Source organism: Elgaria multicarinata, chromosome 7, assembly GCF_023053635.1.
Source record: "Elgaria multicarinata webbii isolate HBS135686 ecotype San Diego chromosome 7, rElgMul1.1.pri, whole genome shotgun sequence".
Lineage (NCBI taxonomy): Eukaryota > Metazoa > Chordata > Lepidosauria > Squamata > Anguidae > Elgaria > Elgaria multicarinata.
Genome location: NC_086177.1, coordinates 16751732 through 16776571, shown reverse-complemented (window position 1 = coordinate 16776571; position 24840 = coordinate 16751732). Strand labels below are relative to the sequence as shown.

Here is a 24840-nt window from a genome sequence, read left to right as displayed (position 1 = left end):
CATCTGGAATTTTCACTTTTGCATTTAGTGAAACCAGTGTTTATAAAAAGAAGAAGATATTTTTTTAAAAAAACGAAGATTCTACCACTTTCAATTTTGCAGTCTAGATCTTCATTTGATATCTCCCCCACCTCACATTCCATTTTAACTCATGGCTATCATGACACCCTGTCATGAACAAAGCATCCCACGTGAATCTGGTCAGGATATCCAGTTAAGCCTCCTGGCAGGAAGGATGTAAAAAGTAGTAGAAACTTCCCCTTTCCCCTCTTCTTTGAACCTTTGGAATTTGATAAGGGCTCTTTTCCAAGGTGCCAGGATCCTACGTAGGTGAAGTATCTGACTGGTCCTGTTTAACTAATGTCTTAAAATGTGTGTCCCAGTTCACATGCCTGTAAGAAAACCTTCTTTAATTGGATGAAAACTGGAATATCATCTCTCCCTCCTAGCAATTGTTAGGGTAAATTATTCCCCTCAGCCCACCTTTCTCACACCAGCACATTGAAGTGTCCACGTTTAGCCCTATGATAGTTGTCAGCAATTGTGCTATCTAGAACACATTGACTCTCATGATTTTTGAGTGTGCTTTGGAACTACATAAATCATTACAGTAGCTTTCTTGAGAATAATGGGGGCAGGTGTTCATGAGAGGGAGATTGAGAGAGGGAGAAATGCATTTTGCTTTGGACTTACTGGTCCGGTATCCTTAATTCTCACTCTTGTTGCATATGCTGTATTGAGCAATGGCATTTTTTGTGGCTGTTGATGCAGAGGCCTTTGGTTAACTGGCAAGGGATTAGTGGTAATGTTTTACAGAAATAAACTATCTGTTTCTCTCTCTAGAACCAGAGCTTCATGCTGTTGTTGCCAGTGTTAATGTTTGTTAGAAGAATATTGTGGTAATGACTTCCAGTCAGCTTATACTCTTGGGGCTGAAGACTCTTCTGAGCCCCCTGCTGTCTGTCTTCTCCTGGACACTTCTACAATGTGCTCACCATCCATTTTCTATTGGTGAGAAACTAGTTTTCATGAATAATATCCACAAAGTCGTAACTGTAGTGATGATAGAACTTGTGGCTTTTTCAACACGTGAACATGTGTCGCATAATTCTTGGACTGATTATCCATAAAATGTGGGTCATCCAGTCTGTAGCACAGTTGCACAGAGACACCAGCAGTGAAACTATGTGGCACACTGGACAAGAGCAAGAAGGCACATAGGTCTGGCTTTGACATAGTCATAGGCACTCATGTCTGTCTCTTCCATGTAATGCTGCTGGATGCCCTGTAATTTGGACAACTAGAGGCAAAACCATGGGGCAGGAAATGAGAGGAAGAAACCTCCACAGCTGCTAGGAAACAAAAAAAAAAATTCTGACAAAATCCCAACACAATTGAGGGGATTATCTAATTCTTCCTGCACACTAGCAGGACCTATTGCTATTGTAACAGAAAGCTAGTAGTTACAGGAGCAGCCAGAAACGAGCTGATGTGTTCATGTCTCAAACAGGTCAAGTCAGCAAAGTGTGCAGAAGAACCTATTCCAATCCAAATACAAGCATTTTCACTTATTTCCAGGGTTGCTTTTTGAACCACTACTTTCTATTGTGCATGCAGTGAGTCCTGCATGCAGCAGAAATATTGGATACTGCCGATAGGTTTTCTAAAGTTTCCTCAAGGGCATTTCTCCTTATTTTCAAGTATAAAATCCAGATTACGAGAGCTGCCACTAAAGAAGATTTTGAAGCCTGAAACACGTTGGACTTCTGCCACTAAAACCATAAGTCATTTCGGACGGCCTTCTTCAACCTAGTGCTCTTTCGATGTTTTGGAGAACAACTCCAAGTGTTCCTGACTATTGGCCATATTGGCTGGGGCTGATGGGAGTTGAAGTCCAAAAACATCTGGAGGGAACCAAGTTGGGGAAGGCTGATTTAGGGCATGGAAGAATGGTGTGTGGAGCATTGTATGGATGTTTTATGTTAGTGACTGCTAACTTTTGAGGGAAGTGTCATAAGTCAAGTAAAAAGTTTTTGACAATGTGACTCTAGGATGTACCACAAAACATATGCAGTGTCCCCTCGCTGGCCATTCCTTCATGTAGTTTGCCCTTTAGAAATAGAAAATAGATGCTAACACCAAAAAACATGAGGGTGAGAAACACAAGAAGCCAGTCAGTGATATTTTATTCACCACAAGAGTAAGTTTATTTTCTTGTGCAGTCCCCTAGACTTCCCTGAGGCTTCTTTCACCTTGCTGAGAATCATGCATAGATGCTTGTTGTTGAGTGTACTCTTAGCATTATTATTATTTATTTATTTATTTATTTATTTATTTATTTATTTATTTATGTAGCACCATCAATGTACATGGTGCTGTACAGAGTAAGACAGTAAATAGCAAGAACCTGCCGCATAGGCTTACATTCTAATAAAGTCATAGTAAAGCAATAAGGAGGGGAAGAGAATGCAAACAGGCACTGGGTAGGGTAAACAGGCACAGGGTAGGGAAAAACTAACAGTATAACTAACAATCTAAAGTCCGAGTAACATCAAGTTTTAAAAGCTTTAGGGAAAAGAAAAGTTTTTAGCTGAGCTTTAAAAGCTGAGATTGAACTTGTAGATCTCAGATGTTCTGGGAGAGCATTCCAGGCGTAGGGGGCAGCAGAAGAGAATGGACGAAGCCGAGCAAGGGAAGTAGAGACCCTTGGGCAGGTGAGAAACCTGGCATCAGAGGAGCGAAGAGCATGCATGAGGACTTTAAAGTTATATGGCATTCTTCTCAAGTTAAATGTTAAAAGAATTTTTTTTAAAAAAAGATGTGTGTGACAGAATTATGTAGTTGAGGGAGCAGAGATGAATTTAAATCCGAAGATGGTAATGGAGGAAGTTCTTGCAGATGAATGAACTTAGAGTTAAGTTTGTGCAAAAGCTTAATTCTAACCTTCTCTTTCCCAGCATACCTGGGAAAGGTATGCTGGGAAAGAGAAGCAGAACCGCCCCTTTGGAAAGGTGAATCCCAGCAGTTATCAGTATCTGTTTCTAATACTCAGTTTGCCTAGCAATAAACTACAAGGTAAGCTGATAAACTGGAAGATGACCAGCAACAGTATGACTGGTTTAAGTTTGAAATATAGTGTTAGCAGATGCTTTGTTGAAGAACGTCCATCTGGAACTAGCAATTTGGAGATTATTTACAGATGACCTACTAACTGGCATGGTTGGGTGGGGTAAAGGAGGAAGTGCTGTTTGGATGTTTTCTTACAGTGTGGTAAAGACTGAAGTGTACAACTCTGTGTTTTTAAGAATATCAATTTAATTTGGAGTCAGGCTGGTTTGGTTGCTTTTGGGGCAGATGTTTAAAACAGATGAAACATTTAAAAAATGCTATAAGTTTTCAAAAGCACGTTTTTCTGAGGGACTTGTTTGCATCTTTCTTGAACCCCTCCTCCGTTGGGAGAATTACCCACCCTTAGTGGAGCTCAACCGCCTCCCTGTTATTCTGCCTGAGCCACTCTTCTGGTGATACCCCCTGATTGGAAGTCCCGTGACTTCTGCAAAGATGTATTGGACCGACTTCTCTGGGGGTGGATGATTCTGCTGCATCTGTGCACTGGCAGTGATTGACTGAGCCAATTGTACCCTGTGCAAAGGCTGCAGAATAATTATACATAAGTTCAGTGGTGGCTGATTGGAGTGTACAAAGGCCAGAGAAAAGAACCAAGAAGATCTCACTCTTTGTGACAGGATAGGTACTGAATGGTAGCTGGAAAGTTACTTCAAGCTGCATTTCTTAAAAACACACAACTGAGGATAGAATGGGACTGAACTAGAAAGGTCCCTATTTCTTACAACAAAGGACACGTTTTCATACTTCTTGTCTGAGTCTGTGTCCTGGGCCGGATCTACACCACTGCTTTAAAATGCTTTATAACAGTTTTGAGAACTGTATATGGAGTGTGGCCTGGGCCCCAACAGTTGTCAAAACTGCTATAAAGCGCTTTAAAGCAGTAGTGTAGATCCTGCCCAGTTTTCTATTAATTCAGATTAGTTTTACAATAGGGCTGATCAAGCAAGCTGGTTTCATTTTTATTTTGCCATTTTTCTTTTCTTTTTGTTGTTTTTTTGCAATTTTCTATCTACAGTTAAGAAACCACTATTTGCATTTGCAACATCCGAATAGCTCCTTTGGATGGAGACCTGCACATAGACTTCCTTGGGGCAAGGGTTCAAGTCCTCTATGCTGGGGAATGTGTGTTTAGGGGAGGGCCCAGGACTTTCTTTGCATGAAGAAGATCCCGAGTTCATTCTCTGCATCTTTGGTTAAGAGTATCTGGTAGCAGGTGATGGGAAAGAGTTTCTGCCTGAGGCCACAGCTAGACCTAAGGTTTATCCTGGGATCATCCAGGGTTCGCCCCTGCCTGAACACTGGATCCCCTGTGTGTCACCTAGATGAACAGGTTTGATCCCTGGACGATCCAGGGATAAACCTTAGGTCTAGCTGTGGCCTGAGACTCTATAGAGAGTCACTGCAAGGTAGAGTATTATTTATTAGATGGAATAATAATTTGCTTTGGCGTAACATCGCTTCCCACGATCCCAGTTTTGCTCTTCTAATCATAATGTACATGGTCTAAATAGCACTTGTGCTAAGGGAATACTGCTATTGGGATATCATTTCTTCTACAAATGAAGAGTTACAAATTAGAGGCATAATACCCTCTTTCCCCGAAAATAAGACAGTGTCTTATATTAATTTTTGCTCCCAAAGATGCGCTAGGTCTTATTTTCAGGGGATGTCGTATTTTTCCATGAAGAAGAATACGGTACACATTTATTGTTGAACAAAAAAAAAGGTCTTATTTTGGGGGGGATGCCTTATATTACAGCGAGAGGCAAAACTAGAAGTAGGTCTTATTTTCGGGGGATGTCTTACTTTCGGGGAAACAGGGTATTAGTAGGGTTTTTGTTTTGCTTAATACCACCAAGGACGGTGAGATGTACTAGTTGTGGATCTGGTGTTCAGCACTACCCTTGCTAAATTCTCTTTCTGTTTCCTGTATGCTGACAGTTCATTTTATAACCCAGATGTTCCCAATTAATTCACTGGGCTAGGCCGGCCTAGAAAACAGACCACGTCAACCTACTGCAAACGTGCTTACACACAGGCATGAATTTAATGGTGTGTTAATCATAAAGTATGAGTATGTTCTTGTCTTGTGGGTGTGCCGCTTCTGGAGCATACTAATTGAGCACCCAAATGCAACATAGGTTCATTCAAAATGCAAACCATAATTCTACATGGCTAAGCTTTTATCTTTGGTTTGGGATCATGGCATATTCAGATAGGACTATTAACAAATAATTCTAGAAAATCATTGTAGTCACCATTTTCCTTTAGAAACTAATGCAAGGTTGTTTCTCCACTTCTTATCTTGCCCATCATTTGAACATAAGTGAGCTAATGGGTTACATTAGCCTGTGAGTGTAAATGCAAATGCTCCCTTGCACAGCAGTGTTTAGTGTCCACTGAGCTGGTGGTGACAACAATACAGAAGTAAAGTACTTTACTGCTGAAGTTATTTCTGGAGTCATCTGTTGCAGTTTGAGTGTGTAGATATGAATTCACCCTGATACATGTTGAATGTATGAATAAAAGTCAAATACACTGGCAGTAGCTATAGCCAAAGAACTTAAAAAATTGACAGGGAATTGCAGCTGTGATAGGGAGTTAACTGAATTAATATAAGGTGGTTATCATACCATTAAACCAACTGTTTTGGTGGATCCTGCTTTACCCGTATCTGGAGAAGAAATGCGTAAAAGAGAGGTGTCCTATGGTTTGTGGATGAAGTTTCCTTCCAAGGACTTGGTAGAGGAGGCTGCAGTTCGGATCAGATCTGAACATTTCAGCCACACTTGAGATACTGAACCCTTCTCTTGGCAGTGATTGTTACTCTCTGGGAGTCACAGTGGCTCCTTCCTTTAAGACAAACTTAAAGCCTCTTCATTTCCTTAGCTTTGATGGGGTCCATTTATATCTTTGACATATTCAACTTCAGCCACATAGCAAAAGATTTGCAAACATTCCAGAGGTTTCTAGCTGGTCTGTTTTGCTGCTGTTGTGCAGAGTATTTGGCTGATTTACTTGTGTCATTTTTTTCTGAACGATCAGTGTGGCAATGAAACGGATACATGGATAATTAATAATAACCAGTCTTGAATGATATCTGCATGGCTTTTTAGACATGGGCCTTAAGGTATGTATGTGCAAAAAAAGTAATGTTGCATGTGACCTCTACCCTCCCCTTTTGTTTTGCTATAATTGAAATGGGTTTTGCTGTCACTCTTGTGTCATAAAAAAATAGGACAGGAAACCTGCATTACAATCAGTTTTCTGTATTTGCTACATAAGAGCATCTTTGTTAGAAAATGGCTGTTCTGATTATCCACAGCATTTTAGAGACCTTTTTAGTCCAGTTGTCTTTTGATGTCTTTTTCATCATGTTGACATTGGATGCTCTTCTGTGGTAACAGCATGTCCCTGAAACACTGGAGCGCCTTCCTAAGTCAAAAGTTAGACCTCCCACCTTCCCTCGTCCCAACCAGTGACTCCTGTGACATGTATCTGAATGAATTAAAGTATTTGTTACACGTATATGGTGACCTTATTGATCTACGCCTTAATGTTTTATTTGGTAGTTCTTCACGTACCAGCCTTCTGTTGTTAAGTGTGCCATTGAAAACACCATGTAAAGAAAACTCTGTACCTATTAGGAAAAATGCAGAGGCATAAAATTGCAAGATGGCATTGTTAATGGGAAGAAAAAAGAAAGAAATCTGGATTTGATTGGGTTCTCGGACTTCCATAAAGATGATAGCGCAACCACTGTGGTGTTACTGTGAGATGAGGGAGGTGAAAGGCTTGTAGAACATGTTATTCACAATGTACTGTAGGCTAAAGAAACAAATGAGCTAGCGAAAGACTTGTTGGTAGCAAAGGCTGCTCATAAAACATTGCTACTGTGGCATCTAACACCCACACACCCACACACACGTTCATCTCCAGAAGTAAAGGTTTAAACTTATCTTCAATCTCCATGATTCATAATGTAGAAAGATGCTTGGTATAATTCTTCAAGAACAAACATGCTGAAGAGAGAATTGGTCTGTTGTGAAATTTTTCTCTTAGTTTCTTCTAGCTGTGACACAGGGGATGGGTGGGCAGTAAATATATATGTGGAAACCTTCCTTACAGGCATTCTCTATACATGTAGATCCTTGTTGTTTGCAGGTGCCTGGCCTCTGAGAATCTTCTGGACTGTTGCCAAATTGTGGGTGTATGGAATAATATGATTCAGCTGACTGAAATTAGTGACTTAGAAAAGTTAAGCATAGGTTCTGCCAGATTTTTGTCTTTCCTCTCATATGATGGAAACATCATGTGAGATCAAATTTAAACCGGACCCTAAATCCTTCTCCATTAGTGTTCCCAGGCAAGCACCAATTCCATTGCTTGACAAAGTCAAGAAAAAGCTGGAAGGGATTATTGAAATAGAAGTTATTGAACCAGGGAATGAGTCCACAGAGTTGTGTGCCTCCAATGATTATTACAGGTATGCCAAATGGAGATGCACCCATCTGTGTTGACCTGACCCAGCTAAATAGAAGTGTTGAAAGCATCCCATGATAGTGGTGGAGCGCACGCTGGGGCAGCTAGGCAAAGTCAAATTCTTTTCTAAATTAGATGCCAACACCAGATTTTGGCAAATACAATTGACTGAAAGCTCCCTGAAGTTTATTTATTTATTTATTTATTTATGCATTTGTATCCCACCTTTTTCCCTCCAAGGAACTCAAGGCGGTGTACATAACCCTCCTCTCATCTCCATTTTATCCTCACAACAACCACCCTGTGAGGTAGGTTGGACTGAGAGTCTGTGACTAGCCCAAAGTCACCCAGTGGGTTTCCATGACTGGGTGGGGACTAGAACCCGGATCTCCTGACTCCCAGTCCAACACTTTAGCCACTACACCACACTGGCTCTCTACGTTTGTCACTCTCTTTGGATGCTACTGTTTCAAAAGGCTACCCTTTGGGCTACCTCAGTTCTCAAGCACTTCCAAAAGAGAATGAGCCATTTGCTTTGAGGTATTGAAGGTGTTTTTTGCTACATGGATGCTACAGCATGTTACTTGACTGCAGCAGATCCTCAACAGACTGCGGGAGGCTAATTTCACATTCAACAAAAAGAAATGTGCATTTGTTGTCCAATATGCATATTTCCTGGGAAATGTGGTTGATGGAGAGGGTATCCACCCTGACCTGGAGAAAGTAAAAACTATTGAGGGTTTTTCAACCCCCAAATCAATCACAGAAGTCTGCCAATTTCTAGGAATGGTAAATTTTCTGGGACACTTCATCTGTTGAATCTTACAGCCCCACTGAAGGAACTGTTGAAATCAAACATGTCTGGGGCCCAAGCCAGGAACAAGCCTTCTGGGAAATCAGAAAGGTTCTGACCATTGCACACGTTCCAGTGACATTTGATCCACTGAGATGAGCTATTATTTCAGAAGATGCCTCATCATATGGACTAGGAGCTGTCCTATAACAAGGACAAAATGATGGCCAAATCTGCCTTTGCTTCAAAGATACTGTTACATGTAGAAAAAAATTATGCACAGATTGAGAAAGAGCATTGGCTGTTCACATGCCTCAGAAGATGTCAGGGTCTGGGTAGTTATATGTGCGAGGAGGGGATCCTTCAGGTCCCAGGCTTTTCAGAGTTTTAAATGTTAATATCAGCATGTTGAATTGGGCATGGAAATGAACTGAAAGACTGTGCAGATGGCAGAGTATTGTTGTAATGTTATATTGGCCAGTCCCTTTTGATAATATTGCTGTCCCAGTTTGAACCAGCTGAAGTTTCTGGACCATTTTCAAAGGCAGTCCCACTTAGAACATATCAAAGGGGCGACAGCTGTCTCCCAATTTACAAAAGTTTTCCTCTTGGGTTGCCTGGGAACAATTATCATTCACCACAGGTTAGTGGCTATTTACAAGCCAGAAATAAAGTTTATCTCCTGTTGGAGCAACCTATCCAAGCAGGTTTTCAAGTAACTTACGGCTCATGAGCAGAATGCAATAGTGGCTAATGTTCAGTTGTATGGTGGCCAAAAAGGTTTCAGGTAGGCAGTGACCCATTTCTATCCCTTTCCTGCCAAATTTTCCACTTCAGGTGCATTGACCTGCATGAGATTACAGATGTTTTCTTTTTCATGACCTAAGACCTCACTTCATCCCATTGTCCTTTCTGTTCAATAAAGTAATTATTTTTTGTTCTTTTGAAAATACTGTATAGGGTTTCTTTTAGGGCACAGGCCAAGAGGTCAGAGAGGGAGTGGTTGTGTTAGTGAATAGTGCTACTTTGCTGTGCTTGACCCTTCCTCTCCCCTTTACTCTTTTCTTGTTATTAGAATTGACAGTGAAAGGTTGGGCAGCTTCCGAGAAATGGTCCCTTCTTGACGTACAATGGCTCATAGAATTGTTTGGGCTCAAAATTATAGTGGCAACCTTTATTTCATAGATTAGTCAGTTAAATCTTCTGTTAATTAATCAGTGAGTGGTCAGGGCAGTAAATTTGGGGCATGTTTGTTTTTTGAGGCTATCTGTTGCAATAGGAAATGAAAAAAAAATGTGAGATGGCCTTTCTCACACCGAGTTTTCTTAAATTCTAAATTATGGCATACTTCCTTTAGTGTCTTTAAAAGGCCACCTACATAGAGATTTTGGTAACATGCAGATTTATTTATAGTCAGTTGATTCATCAACAAAAGTCTTTAGTTGGTTGACAGCCTTGACAAAAAGAGTTAGTAAGTGTTTAAATCTTTTATATTTAAACAGGGCTCACATTGGTGTATTCTTATATAGGGCAGTACTTAATTATACTCCAGTGTCAAAAGCATGTAAAGGATTTCAGAGGGAATTTCTTACTCGATTTGTGATCGCCCCCTGCTTCTCTTTGCCGTCTCTGAGAGGAGGAACAGCAGCAGGAGGAAAGCAGTGGGTTGTATCTGCACATTGTCTTCTCAGCAGGCAGCATGGTTTATTTGCCATGGAGCTGTGTTTCCATTGGCTCTCCATGCAGTGTGCTTCAGAGCCCCAAGTTACAGACATGGAGTTAATATTGAATGTGTCAGTTCTAATACTTGCTGGAGTTTCCTGCAGCCATTCCTGGAGTGTAGTGGGGAAGAGACTATACCATGCTAAACAGCTGTGTATCATTCACCACAATTCTCCCAGATCACCCTTCTGGAATAATATGGTTTCCTGGGCCTCTGTTATGTTCAACTTATTTATAGATATTTTACTTAGCTGGGAATTCCATGGTTCATTGTGACAACAGAGGAGGAGATTTGAGTTTCAGCTGGCTTCAAAGAGGCCAGGAGAAGGGCCCCCGAAGGCTAATATCGCCTCATAAGCCCCTCCTCTGGACAGTGTCACTAAAAAGCCCCATCTGCCACAGCCTTCCCGTGGCCCGGCAAGCTGAACGTGGAGTAGGGCATCAGCGTCTACAGTGTTTAATAAATAAATGAATAAAATAAATGTCCTTTATGACTTATTCAATAAATGTTCGCCTTTAAAAAAAAAAATCCCTGGATCCACACCCTAATGATTTCTTACAAAATTCGAGAAATACTGTTGCAGAAGGTAGGCGTCTCTAGGCTTGTAAGTTGCAATAACTGACAGAGGAAATCTGTCTGAACACATCACTTGTAGTAGAAGTTAACAATCAAAAATTCATGTAGGTTTTTTTATTATTATTATTAAATGAAAAGACAGTGTGTCATTGTACCGCACAGACTGATAAAACCTTTAATCTGATCCTAAACCAGAAAGCAATTATCCAAGCTTAACTAAATAAAAACGGTTTAAAGCATTAATATCTGACAAAATCTGCATTTAGCCCAGACATAACTGATGGAAAATACTGCAGAGGGCTTTGGGCAGTAGAAGAACTTTCCCAAAGCGAATGAATTAAGTCAAGGTATCTATTAGGTTACATACATGGAATATTCTGTATGTAGTACAGGAATGGGGGAGGGTGTGCCTTCGGTAATACAGCATCCATGTACATCATCTCTTGCTGGAGCCATGCAGTAAGCGCCCCTGTTTGAACAGCTGGATTGCAAATTCCACCATTCTTCCTTGCATTAGAAACCCACAACCTCCTCCCATGTTTTCAGCAATCCTAACGGGGCTGAGACCCGTGCTTTGAGCAACCTTCCCCAAAGAATGATTTTTAGGCTTCTAGGTACACAGAATCATTTGTATTCAGTTCCTGGCATCTCAGGCCTCTATGATTTCAGAAGCCCTTTAAAGATTGGTGGTGCTAACTTACATAGTGAAAATGTTAAGTATCCCAGGCATGATTGAGAAACAGTTCTAAGAGTTCTTTTGGACTCAGGCTTACTACTTCAGAAGCAGCAAGGTTTTCTGTTTGTATGTTGCTTGGCAGATTTGTACAGATGCACATGCCAGTCACATATGTAGCAGGAGCATATTAGGTTTTAACGCGCATTAGCAAAATTCAGTGAAGTGCATTTGTAGGTGTACTGCCTAATGTCACACAGCCAGCTAACCTCATGCTTGCTTTATAATGTGCTTTCAAAATCTCCTTCAAGTGTGAAACTAAAGAACAAGAATAAGAGGGAAATGTGCATTAAGAATGGCCACAGGTGGATGATCATATCAAAAGCCAAGCCTTTTGCCTGTGTTCACAGCCCCCTTTGCACCTTTCTTTACGGGACGAGCGACCAAACCAGGAAGCCTATAATTAACCATAGTCTCCCATTTTGTCCAAGAAACTGTGGTTCCTAACATTGGAACACACTTTGACACTGTCTTGCCTATAATGGCTTCTTGCCATGCCATAATCCCAGAGATTCCACATTCCTACAGTGTCTCAGAAATCAGGGCAAGCAGGCTGCAGGACTCCATGTGGTAAGTTTAAAGTAGCTACCACATGGTTAAGGGGTTGGGGTTGGGTGGGGCTTGTTTGCCTTTGGCAGATGTCCATCAGTGGGAAGTTAAACTACTGTGTAGCAGTCCATACTGGTAGTCACCATATATAGCTGTAGTATAGAATCTGAAGTCAAACTAGCATATGTAACCCTGGTTAAGACTGAACCCCCAGCTAGCATTAGCCATGGTTAATGATAGTGCAACTGTAACTCTTAGCCATGGCCAAGGGTAGGAGGGGAAAGGATAGGGCTGGGGCAGTGGAGGGGATGTGGAAGGGAGCATAACATTCTACAGGCTGTTCTGATCTCTTAACCATGGTTAAAGGATTGGCTGCTGCATTTCCTCTGCTTTGGTGTCAGTGGGGTTAGAAAGTCATTTCTGCAAATGGGTCAGAGGATTTCTCTTGGTTATCTCTTTTCACAGTGGCATAGTTACAGAAAAATAAAATGCCATATGCTAATAGTCTGCTGGATTAATAGTACTACCACTACCACCTTTCAAATAAAAGCATCTGGTCATTGTAGGGAGAAGAGCAGAGGTTTAAACAAATGCAGGAGATGGTTTTTCATAGGATTTGTGACATTGAGGAGAGAAAAGAATGAATGCACTATTTCAGGGTGCTTTTTTTTACCTTGGTGCTGATGCCTGATGACCAGTGAGGGAAGTCTTTGGGTCACTTCGTGTGTGACAGATAATTCTTTTTTAGTCAAGCGAGGTGACCCCAGGGTCTTCATTCAGTTACAGCACTGTTTTACTGTGGTGTCTGCTCGCACATCAGAAGCAGATTTACCTAAGTGCAAGTATTATGGTGTACTCACCTTTGACTCAAAGGAAGACCTAGAAAAGATAATTTCTGCATTATGAATGACCTCTTAGAAGTGGTTTAAAAGGTATGTTTCCAGGAACAAAAATTGTAGTGAGGTTCCTCATAGCATCAATTCACTGTACAAGGAAATCTGCTGGATTTATATAGAAAATATGCTGTTGCTTCTGATGTAAATAATATATATCCCTTACATCTGTATTGCAACTCACATCACCTTGCTTATTTTCCTGCACTAAAAATACTGGATTGCAAATGGCAAACGTGTTCTCTACCAAAGCACGCCTATGTGGATCATTTCCACTCCATCAAAGGATAAACATTAAAATACATGTTCAATAAAATTATCCAATTAAAATGTTAACACATGTGATTCCCCTAAATTGTTAACATGTCTCCTCCCCATCACAGTGTTGTCTCCAGGGCTTGCTCTATTATTAGGCAAAGTGAAGCAGCCTGCCTCTGATATTGAGATACCATTAAAATGAAGCAGATTTGTTTATATTTGGGTGAGGTGGTGCCATTTGGATTTTCTGCCTCAGTCACCAAAATGTTGTCGGTTTTTCCCAATGGTCTGGATCCATGAGCTGCTAATCCAAATTTGTGAAGAGGAAAATTCTGATTTTGGATCTTCCATTTTTCCTGCCTCTAAACCCTCCCCATGTATAGGACAGTTCAATTCTATGTAGCCATTTCCTTAATATCCTAGAAATAATCTGATCTTGTGTACTGAGAGCTTATAGCAGCATTAAAAAAGCACACTATTTTTTTTTAAAAAAATGTTTCTAATATGCATGTCAAAGTTAATTCACACAATAATTGGAATTGAAAGAAACATTGCATTACCTTCATAGCATAAGGTTTAATTCTTCCATGACTTAGATTAAGGTTCAGTTCAGATATCAAACCTGCTCTTCCAAACAAGTCATTTGGGGTTTGGGCATGTGCCATGAGCTTGCATGAAGGTGTCCACCACCACTTCCTGCTTTTTTCCAACCATAGTTTGCTGTGACATCCAGATTGACATATTATGGTTAGCACCTTGCCTTGCTTGCAAACCTATTTCAAACTGTGGTTTCGAACCATGGTTTGGATGGGGAGGCCTTTAGTAGAGTTTGCTGATTGAGATACCACCGCAAACTTTAATTAGAGAAATGCAGGAAGTGGAAGAGAGGAGCCACCTTTCCAAGCTTGTTCGGTTGGTAACACCTGAGCCTTTCAGACCCTTCTTTGCAAGTAAAAGAAACCAGACAATTATATTTTGGGAACGTTTTGCAATCTTGTACACACCATCTGAGATTAAGGCCCTTTGAACATAGTGGGACTTACTTCTGAGTAGACATGTATAAGATTGCGCTGTAAGCATACATCTCTTTTTTTCACATTCTGGATGAATGAGGAGCGTGTGTTTACTCTCGCATGGGGCTGGATTTTTTGAAGCAGGAATTTGTGTTTTGCTTCCCAGTGTGGAGCATACAAAGGCTGAAAAGGGCTTAGTGCTAACAATGTGGAGCTGGAAGAAAAGGCAACAGCTGTAGGTGACAGCCAGACTCCCAGAGCGTGCCAAAAGAATTCTGACAAGGTTCCAGGGCCGGGGTTCTATATTTGGCGAGACCCAACCAGACAGGGGATCAAGTGGAGAAACTTGGGTAAAATGGAGCGGCAGAAGTAAAACAATCATACCAAAATTATTTGGAGTAGAAAACATTGAATTTAGTTGTTCTGTAATGTTGTTGGAGACTGCAGCTGCAAAATAGACCAAAGAGCTACTCTGAAAGAACCTTTTGAAAATTGAATGTGAGCATTTTGTAGAATTTTACTCTGATATTTGTTGTTTTTCTTTCTGAAAATTAGCATGTGATATTTCTAAAAAGTATGGTGTTTATTTTAGTGGGGCCGATCTACACCAAGCAGGATATAAAACTTTTAAAACGGTATGAAAACTGTATATGTAATGTGTCCTGGGCCTGAACAGTTGTCATAACCATTATAAACCGCTATAAGCAGTCGTGTAGGTCCTGCCGAGGATGACAAAGAGGAGTAATAAAATATATCTAGTTGCTAATAAGGATATCAAGGGGATGAAAATAAATGGACTATTCTTTAGGAAAATTAAAATGCACAGAATAGGATATAGGATGGGAACTGATGTCTGTGAACATCGGCATTAAGGTAGTGTGCTTAGAGATTTCAATATGTAATTAAAATCGATGCTGAGCAGAGTTAGGAGTTTTATTACAGTGCCATGGAGTGCTAGATTGGGGGTGGACCACCTGTCAAACTACTTAAAGGGAAAACATCTGCCCCTGCTTACATCTGTCCAATGTCAGTTGTCTTTATTTGGTCTACTCAGGAAGCTGACATTTTAAACAACAGAGGAAAACATTCTGGATTATAAAACTAGCAAACTAAGGAAAGAGGAAAAATGCCTATAATGTTACTTGCTTGCCACTGGGTGAAGAGTTTATCCATTCTTTTGTTTAAAAAACATATGTTGCAGAAACTTTGGTTAGCTATTTTTGCAAAAATAGAAGGTGTCTAGAAGTCTGCCAGGATTTCATTATGATCAGAATTTCAGAGCATGTATTTGTTTAAAATATACTTCAATTTGGCAAGCAACACCCCCAATCCCTGGAAACATAAAGTAAAGGATGTCCGGTATTAAGTTCCTCAAAGAGAGTAAACATCCTTGCATCTCCCCCAAAAAAGACAAAGTAGAATGATCATCTTCACGTACATATGAATGTGTACTATTTATATATTTAATATGAGGATGCGTTTAACATTTCTAAATATTTTCCATGAGGATATATTCACACAACAGATTATTAAACAATAATGGATTGGTTGAAAGCTTTATTGCACCAACTGTGTTGGCAGAATAAGGCTACACTACTTTCCTAGGTACTTGGACCAATAAAGAACCTAATTTACCTACTCTCTGGCTGCATTCAGACAACATGATAGTCAACGGTGGGGTAATAATCAACTCTCAACATGATAATAATCAAACGTGTGGATTAGGATCAGCATTGAGTTGACTATTACTCCACGCTTAGTTGACTCAGTCATCCCCTGCCCTCTCCCCACCCCTCAGTCCTCCAGGTAGTATCCCATCAGTCATAGCTGCCAAAAATCTATCCTATTAGCTGGATTAGAGCGGCAACCACCACTTTGATCACTCTTGCCTTGCGACTCTGTGGCTGAGGAAATAACCAGCGGTACCCTCCACACAACACGATAAACAATAGTGGTTCAAATAGCCAACTCTGCACAGAGTTGGTGATTTGCGTTGGTTATTTCGGCCAAATAGCTAACTGTTAGTTAAAAAACTCCCTCCACACAACATGATAACCCATGGTGGGTTAAATATCCAACCGTCAACTATTTAAATCACCATTGGTTATCGTGTTATCTGAACCCAGGCCTGATCTACATCAAGCAGGCTATAACACTTTGAAAACAGTTTGAAAATGGTATATGGAATGTGTCCTGGGCCTGAACAGTTGTCTATGGTGTTATAAAGCAGTAGGATAGATTCTGTCCCCATCTCTGTCTGACATTTGGACCTAGGGCAACCACACCAGTAATCAAATACTGATGTACATTGCATGATATAGTTCAAACCTATTCTACTGCAATCTTACTCAGTGTGGAGCCCTCCAGATATTTTGAGCTGCAACTCCCATAATCCATGCCAACCGGGTCTTATCGATGTTATAGTGCCAAAAATCTGGAGAGCAACAGGTTACCTACTGTGGTTCCTGATCTACTGGATGTATGCTTACTACATTTATGCATATTAGTCCATGGAAACGTTTGAGCAGGACTTGCCCTAGATCAGGGAATCTTTGCCCTGTCCAGGGCCTCATTCCCTCAGGAGTAATCCTTTGTGTGGGGAGGGGTGTGTGCTGCATGCCTATGGTAGATCGGGCTGAACCAGTAGTGAGCATGAGCAAAAGTAGGCAGAACCACCCTTCTCTCTCTCTCTCTCTCTCTCTGACATCCCCTTCTGCCTTTCTGTCTTTGTCCCTCTTTCCTTCCTTCTTCCTGCCCAGCGAGCTGCCGAAGGAAGGACAGATGACACTTGACAGAAGTCAGAACTGATCGCTTGGAGAAAGTTTTTAAAATCAGGCCAAGGGCTGTGGGGTTGGCCATCCCTGCTCTATATCATATTGATTTCCAAGCAGTGGGTTCAATTTTTGCCTATTTCTCATATAGTCTTAATGATCTAATGATGGGCATGTAGTTTGAGAGCATTTCTGTATACTTGCTGAATTAATGAATGAGAACTGGAGCACTGGGCTGCTACTGTACCTAAGAATTTAAACTAAATAGGTCAACAGATGAAGAAGTGGGGAGGTGAGATTTTTTTTTGGTCATTCTTTCCTCTTTGTCTGTATATACACACTTCCTAATGCCTGGTATGTGAAGACCACCCAGTCTTCCAAGACCCTCTGTAACAAATGTACTCAGGGGATATATGGCATCCACAACTCTTACATTTCCTTTGCTCTCGTTTATTATCTTTACTTCATTTTAGTATTTACATCCTGTATAAATAGCACTTGCTCTTTCTTGCTGCATAATCTATCACTGGTCCATTTGTATTCATTTATGAGTGTGGAAATGTGTGGCTTGAATTTCAGTGTAAGTTCATATTTACTATGCCCCATTGTCTGGAAAAGTGTTAATTACTTCATATATAAATGAATTGTGCTTGTTAGCAACATGACTTGATTCTATCCCATCCCTTTGGCTTGGATGATGTGAATGCAAGAATCTCATATTGATGGGGGATTATTTTAAAATGACTTAGCCCTTCTTTTGGCTGGGTCATAACAGTCTAATCATACAGAGCAATCCAGTGGACACAGTATGAACTGGCATGATCATGTTGCTGGCCATTGAAACGAACGAAGAACCTCAGCGGCAGGCCTCCTCTGTCGCAGCACACACACGCACACACCCGGAAGACCCTTTGCTGTGCGATTCAGGTGGTGGAAATTGTAACATCCTTTAAACACCTCCTGAAAACATACTTTTTCACACAGGGTTTCCCTAGACTGTAACTTACCTGATTTTATGTTGCATTTTTAAACTTTGAATGTTTTGAATTTATTTAATTTATTAGCAAATTGGTTAGGTTTTCATTTTACAACAGCAAAATTAAAGTTTAGAACAACAAAAGCAATCTGTTGTTCTTTTCCATCGGCACTCGGCCGAGGTCTGTTGCATTGAATGCAAAACATCAGATTGGCTAAGAGAACCTAGAGCTAATGTTGTTGAAATTGCTTCATGTTGTTGGTAGCTGATTCACATTTGCCTACGGGCAGAATTGTAGGGCTTTTTCTGGCCAAATATGCATAGGATTGTGTCCTTAAAGATCTTTCAAATAGAGGCATGGTTTCTATCTTCCTGACTCTTTGTAGTACTGCAAGGCAATAGAAGCCTCATATGAAGTGCTGAATATCTGCAGCCTTAAAGATTGTATGGCCTGGTTTGAACTTAATGCAAACTTGTCTGCAAACTAGTTTGCAAATCAGAAGCAGGTTTTGAGAATGCACACTTCTAACCCCTTCCCTTTCCAGAGCAATTTTATCCCTCTCTACCTTTTTCTGGGGCCATGGCTAGACCAGGCCTATATCCCGGGATTGTCCGGGGATCATCCCTGTGCATCCAAATGACACACAGGGGATCCCGGGAGCAGGCAGGGACGACCCCTCCATTTGCCTGAGATAATCCTTAGGTCCAGCTAAGGCCTGGAATTAACCATTGTTTTGTTTTACATGTGCATGAGTACAAAGCATGGTTAGCACAAACATTGTTCCCTCATAAACACAGTTTGCAAACCCAATTCAAACCATGGTTGCAGTCCTGGATTTACAAGGGAAACCCCGTTTTGCATTAACCATGGAACTCAAAGTTAATGCTGGGATTAGAATGGAGAGGGAAAATTACTCAAGAGAGGTGCAGGGAGGTTGGCTTAACACTTTGCAAACTGGTCTCCGTTACACTGCATAAGAGCTGGCTTTCAAGTATTTCTTTGGCTGCTAAGGACAAAAATATGTTGCGGAGCTGGCCTTTTAATTGTAAAAGGAGTTGGGGATTTATTGGGGCTATATCAAGATGCAGTGTACCTTTTAATTAGCGTTTTTCCTGTGTTTACCTGCTAGCATTATGGTTTGCTGGCAGTTTGCTTTTGTAAAATTGTCCTTTGCCAGAAGGAACTGTTACTTAGATAATCTTGCCATGGGTTGCTATATTCTTTTTCCTTTTTTTTTTTTAAACATTCCCTGGATCAATTTGGCAGTATTTGGTTTCACCATGCCCTCTGCTTCTTTTTTCCTTATTGTAGGGTGATCCTTCATTGTGATGAGAGATTATTGATAGGGTGATCCCCCCACCCCACCCCCATTTCTCCTCCCTTCACTCATTCTGATTAGAGTGGAAAATCTTTTTACAATGAGGGTCTTGCCATGTGCTTAAAGTCTGTGTTCCTGAAGCCCCTTCATTGTATAGCCGAGCAATTTTGCTCCACAGCCCTTAATCCCAGCTCTTGTATTCTTTCTTATCCTGGGATCTCAGAGATGCTTTATCTAAGAGTTTTGTTCCTCAGCATCATTGTTGAGAAATGTTTTGTATGTGCATGGCTGAGGAGTGGTTTTTGGAGTAATGCTCAACATTATGATTGCTTAAAGCGTGCAGAAACGGTTCAGTTCAGATCTACACTCACAGCCTGAGTCTGGGAGGAAAAGACACCTAATCTAATGGAGTGGCAGTCCAGGACAGTGTGACAGAAATTTATGAGGGAGTTATTTGATGTTAGTGGGGGATGGAGGAAGTGAGAATGGCTTTGTGTGGAGGACCAGGCTGTCCTCTTAATGCCCTTCTGCTTGTGAAATGTCAGGATTCCCAAGGTGTAAATAAGCGCTCCAATATCCATCAATTGCCTTTTTTTCTGCCAGAAATTGGTGGCCCTTTCTTCTGTAATATCCAGAGCTTCTGGCAGATGCATAATGCATCTCCTGTGGCAGGGGCAGGGAATCTCTTTCAGCCCCAGGGCTGAATTCCATTTTGGTGAAGCTCACAGGGATTGCATTCCAGTACTGGGTCGGGTCAAAATACCAAAAATATCAGTCTATTTTAGCTTAATGCTGTTAAGCCTTAGGAGAGGCATTTAAACCTTTTAGAATAGGAGTTGTGGGGGGGAGTGTGACACATGTTAAAGCTGGAAAACCGTCAAATGATCAGTGGTCAGGGAGAAGGAGTGTAGCCAGGAAAAGGGGGCATGGCCATATGGGGGCCTGAGGAGGGCCGAACTTGGCCCTTCAGGCCTGATGTTCCCCACCCCTGTCCTGTGGATTGATGCAGTATGCCTATTAGCACCTATGTGTAGTGGACCAGAGGCTAAAGCACACAGGTTCTGTACAGTTATGAAGTACTATACCGTAAATCTTTGCTAGGTACAACTTCTGCCTCAGTAATTCAGGCGTGAGGCACTGTGAGAGAATCTGTGTCAGGAAAACAGAGTGCTGGTGGAACATATACCTATAATATTCCTGTGCAAAATCAATATTTTCCCTTTCTGCTCAGTCCTAAGTTAATTTACATTGATAGGCCCAGGTTAAATTAAAATTCACGCTGATGTCTTAAACGATTGTTATTGTTTCCTTTCCTGCCTCTGTGTATGAGTATATTGAAAAGCATGAGGCAGTCTAACTCACTGACTGGGTTTATTTCTAGAGGTTAAGCAGAGACTAAGCCTGCCTTGAAAATCAGTTGTCAACAAAAAAGAAATAATAAAAGCAAACAAATCCAACTCTCAATTAAAAAAGAACATTCCCCTGCCTTGTTTCCTAAAGGAAGTTTTTATTTATTGCAGGTGACCAGGCATTTTGCTGATTGCAAGCCTGGATTAAATGGTCAGGATTGCACTGATTTTTGTCCAAAGAGGCAGTTCCTCTCACACAAGATTTGGGAGGCACTGGAGGCCTTACAGTTGCTAGACCTTCTTTTAAAGAATTGCTGCTTTCCCCATTCCTGACTAGTTTTCAGGACATTTCTAAGATAAGTAGGAGGAAGGTGAGGATGGACATCTGCCATTGACCTTGCCTCTTTGGATAGATTTGCCCCATGGGAATCCTTAAATGGAGAAATGCCTTTTGGGTGGCAAACGAAAAGACAGCGAATTCAGAAAAGAGTCCAGTGATCACAAAAGGGTGGGAACAAGTGTTTGTGTGTGCTCCCGTCCGCACCTTGGTGCAAGAACCAGCTGCAGCCCAGGTGCACGTGTTTACGCCTTAGCCGTGTTGTAGTTCAACTCCTGGCAACAAGTGTGATTTTGGTTTTTTTAAAGAGCCAGTTGGCAAAGAGAAGGGAAGCGGCTCGGTCTCCCAAGCAGCAGCAGCAGCAGCTGTCTCCTGATAACTGAATCGGACAGACTTTGACAGGCAGCTGCAAGTGTCAGTGAGCTTTATCTCTCTCTCTTTCTCGAACTACTGCTGTCATCCGTATCGCCCTGTCAGCAGTCAAGGTTGTTTGAGCTCAAAGGGAGAGGGTTGAGTGTACGGAAACAATAAGCCAGTCCATGAGCACACGTCGCCTCTGCCTGTGTGTAAGTGTGTGTGTCTGGCCTGATGGCCTCTTTAGGGCAGGGGAAACGTGTTGGCAGCATGGATGCTTACTGATGGCGATTAAGCCCATTTAGATCAACATGGCACCTGTAGCAGCAGTGTTCTATTTGTAATAATTATGGTAAATATACATAGGGACCAGTGGGAAGAATTGCAGAGAGAGAGGGGACAGATTCAAGAAGGAAATTTCCATTGTTCTGTCCTCCTCCATAAACATTCTCTCTCTACCCTTTTGCCAATTCCCCCATACGTGTGTGTGTGTGTGTGTGTGTGTGTGTGTGTGATGTAACCACACACACATTCATTCAGTTGCATATGCATACCCACATCTATATGTATGCCTTTGCTTTCTGGCTTGCACAGTCAACATACATACGAATCCCTCCCAAATTCCTCCTCGCTATAGTTCCTCCCCTGCCCCTACATTCTTCCTCTCCTGTGGCCTATCCCTATCGCCCCCACCCCTCCTGCCTTCGCCTCCCTTACAAGTAGGGCGGTGTAACAGCCTCTCTACAGTCCTCCTGCCCATTGGCCCCAGGAAACCACTGGACAGGAGATTCTGGACTGACGCTATACCCCAAGAACTCTCAAGATATAGCAGTGTCTTCCCCATCCCTGCGGCTCCCAGGAGAAGCATTGGGCAGGAGGATCTAGCCCTCATTCCCATTCTTGGCTTTGTGGTCATCTGAGTGCTTGGATGATCCCAGTTCTGAGGAGAGCACTGCAGTCTGTTGTGGCTGAAGGACAAGATAATTTCCTGATAGCAGTGAAGTTGGGGGAACGTTCTTTCTCACCGATCTATTGCCCTGCAAACCACGCAGAAAAATCCACCTTCTGTGTCTGATGCCTATGAATGGGTATAGATTTTTCTCACACTACTGTATTGTGAACTGGAAAATTAGCCTTCTGGCTTGTGTGGAGAGCCTCCATAGATAGAGGAGGCTCTGCTCTTCAGACAGTTGCCTCTTCATATGTGGAAGGCAGCAGATGTGATGAAGGACAAGGGAAGCATTCCCACTCATTGCATGTTTGCCTTATTGAGGTACAGAACGCCTGAATAGGCCTTATCTAACAAGAGGAAGGCCTTTGTGGCCTTTGCCACTCACCAGGGCCTTGTCTATATGTCCTGGTTAGCCCGTTCTGGCTATGCAGTGGCACTTCGTTGTTTATATGATGCAGTTGCCAACTTGCAGCCACATCAGGCTTCTCTCCCAGAAACGGTGCTTTTTCGTGATGTTTAAAGTTGCTCCGAAGTCACCACATTCTTTCCTCATCTGTCGGTGGTGGCTTCTCTTTGGGTTGAGCTAGTGGGCATTCCTGGGGGCGGATCGAAGCCCAGGGTAGGTCTAGGTAAGCGTGAGAAGTCAGGGCAGGGGGTGATGAGCTGAATGGCTTCCGGTGCCACGGCTTTTCTGGCCAGATAGCCTGCTTTCCCTCCTCCCATCAAGATTTATTGGTCCCACCCCGCAGCTGCGATAATGCAGGGGTTTGGCGGAACTAAGCAGCAAAGTGGCGACATAAAGGTGAGCACAGGGCAAAGGGGAGAGTGCATCCCCACCTGACCAGCCTGGTTCCAACCACTGGCCAGAAAAAAACAGCTGCGGGGTGCTTGCTTCCCAACTCCCTGCCAGGAAAAAAAGCTCCGCTCTAACTGTTGCCCTAGGATTGAAGTAGCAAGAGGAAAAAGAACCGGTTGGGACTCCCATCACTGGCTACAGGGACAAGGGATTGCTAGCTGCGCCATGTCCATCTCAGCAAATACAAAGGAGATTAATCTGACCCCAACTGAATGTCAATGCTTGTTGAGAGCTCTCCTCTTTTGTCCTGGCAGGGACAAACCAATCTTCCTCTTCTATGTGAGCTCTCAGCTCCCCTGACCTTGTATCTCTTGTCTTTCTTTAGTCTATAGACCTGATGCCTTATTTTCGTTTGAGCTTGTGCCTTATTTTCATCAGTGTGCCGCACAGGTCACTAGCATTGTGCATTGAATTTTAGTTGCTTTAAATCATTTTGGCAGACATTTTGCCTAAAATGTGAGCTAAAAACGTAACCAACAATGAGCAACTAAACACATCAGATTCTGCTACAAAGAGCTGATAGCTCCGTGGGGTAGGAGAAAATGAATGAAATATCACAGGTATTTGTAAAACTGGCAAAGCCTGACTGAAATTTCAAAAGCTAGCTGAACAACTGTTCTTGAGATATTCCATAAATAAATAAAGCCAAATGATTCTAGGTCAGCTTTGTGTAGAAAATGATGGGGAGGGCTGTTTGAATTTAACAAGTACTAAACTTTCCATCAGGGTGTTGACTGTTCTTCAGGCAAAGAGAAGATAACAAAGTATATACCCAATGTTGCTCCTCTTGGCTGCAAGTCACAACATGCATAAAGTGTACACTAGGTCCAAGGGCAGTGGTTTCCTAAACAAACACTGAATGAAAAACTAACCCTACCTTTCTATAACTGTAAGGTACACTTTTAAAATAATGGGTTATAAATTGCTAGGAGTTCCCAAAAATGTTATTACGGGAGGAACTGTATCTGCATCGTAGAGAAAGAAAGGAAAAGGCAATTTTAACCATGCAATCTTACACATTTCTTCAGCATAATCTGTACATCTTTGATATTTCTGCTGCCACCATGAAAACTAGAAACAAGTTGGTGAGAGATTCAGGACAAATAGACTGAAGTACTTTTTCACACAGTGCATAGTTAAATTATGGAACTCACCTACCACAAGAGGTAGTGACGGCCACCAATTTGGATGGCTGTAAAAGGGGGTTGGATAAATTCCTGGAGGCAAAGGCTATCAATGGCTACCAGCCCTGATGGTTGTGTGCTATCTCCAGTATTCGAGGCAGTAAGCCTGTGTGCACCAGTTGCTGGGGAACATGGGTGGGAGGGTGCTGTTGCACATGTCCTGCTTGTTCATCCTGCCGATGGCTGGTTGGCCACTGTGTGAACAGAGTGCTGGACTAGATGGACCCTTGGTCTGATCCAGCATCAGGGCACTTCTTAGGTTCTTAAGATTTCATCCTTCAAAAAAGAGAGAGAGAGAGAGTTCCTAGCCTCACCCCACCCTGCAACACACAAATATAAATTATTATATATTAGAGTGCATTGACACATAACATACAAACCACTCTGCATAGAGCAGCTGAGAAGGACATTTAGAGAAGGCTGCAGTGTCGTGGACAAGAGAAAGAGTCAGATAGAGCAGCCCTCAGCCAGAAAGGAAGAGTGAAACTCCCTCATGGATGCCATCAATGACAGTCTGAAGGAACCGAGACGAGGGAAGCGACAACCCGTTGCTGTTCTAAGGACAGTAACACTATGCTTTGTAGAGAACTATG

At 41.9% G+C, this 24840-nt stretch overlaps 1 protein-coding gene across 1 annotated transcript in view; it reads left to right on the top strand.

Annotated features, from left to right (window-relative positions):
• The window catches only part of MYO10 (myosin X), a 185236-nt gene that overhangs the window by 13330 nt on the left and 147066 nt on the right, over positions 1–24840 (top strand). The gene's annotated exons all lie outside the window — the stretch shown is intronic.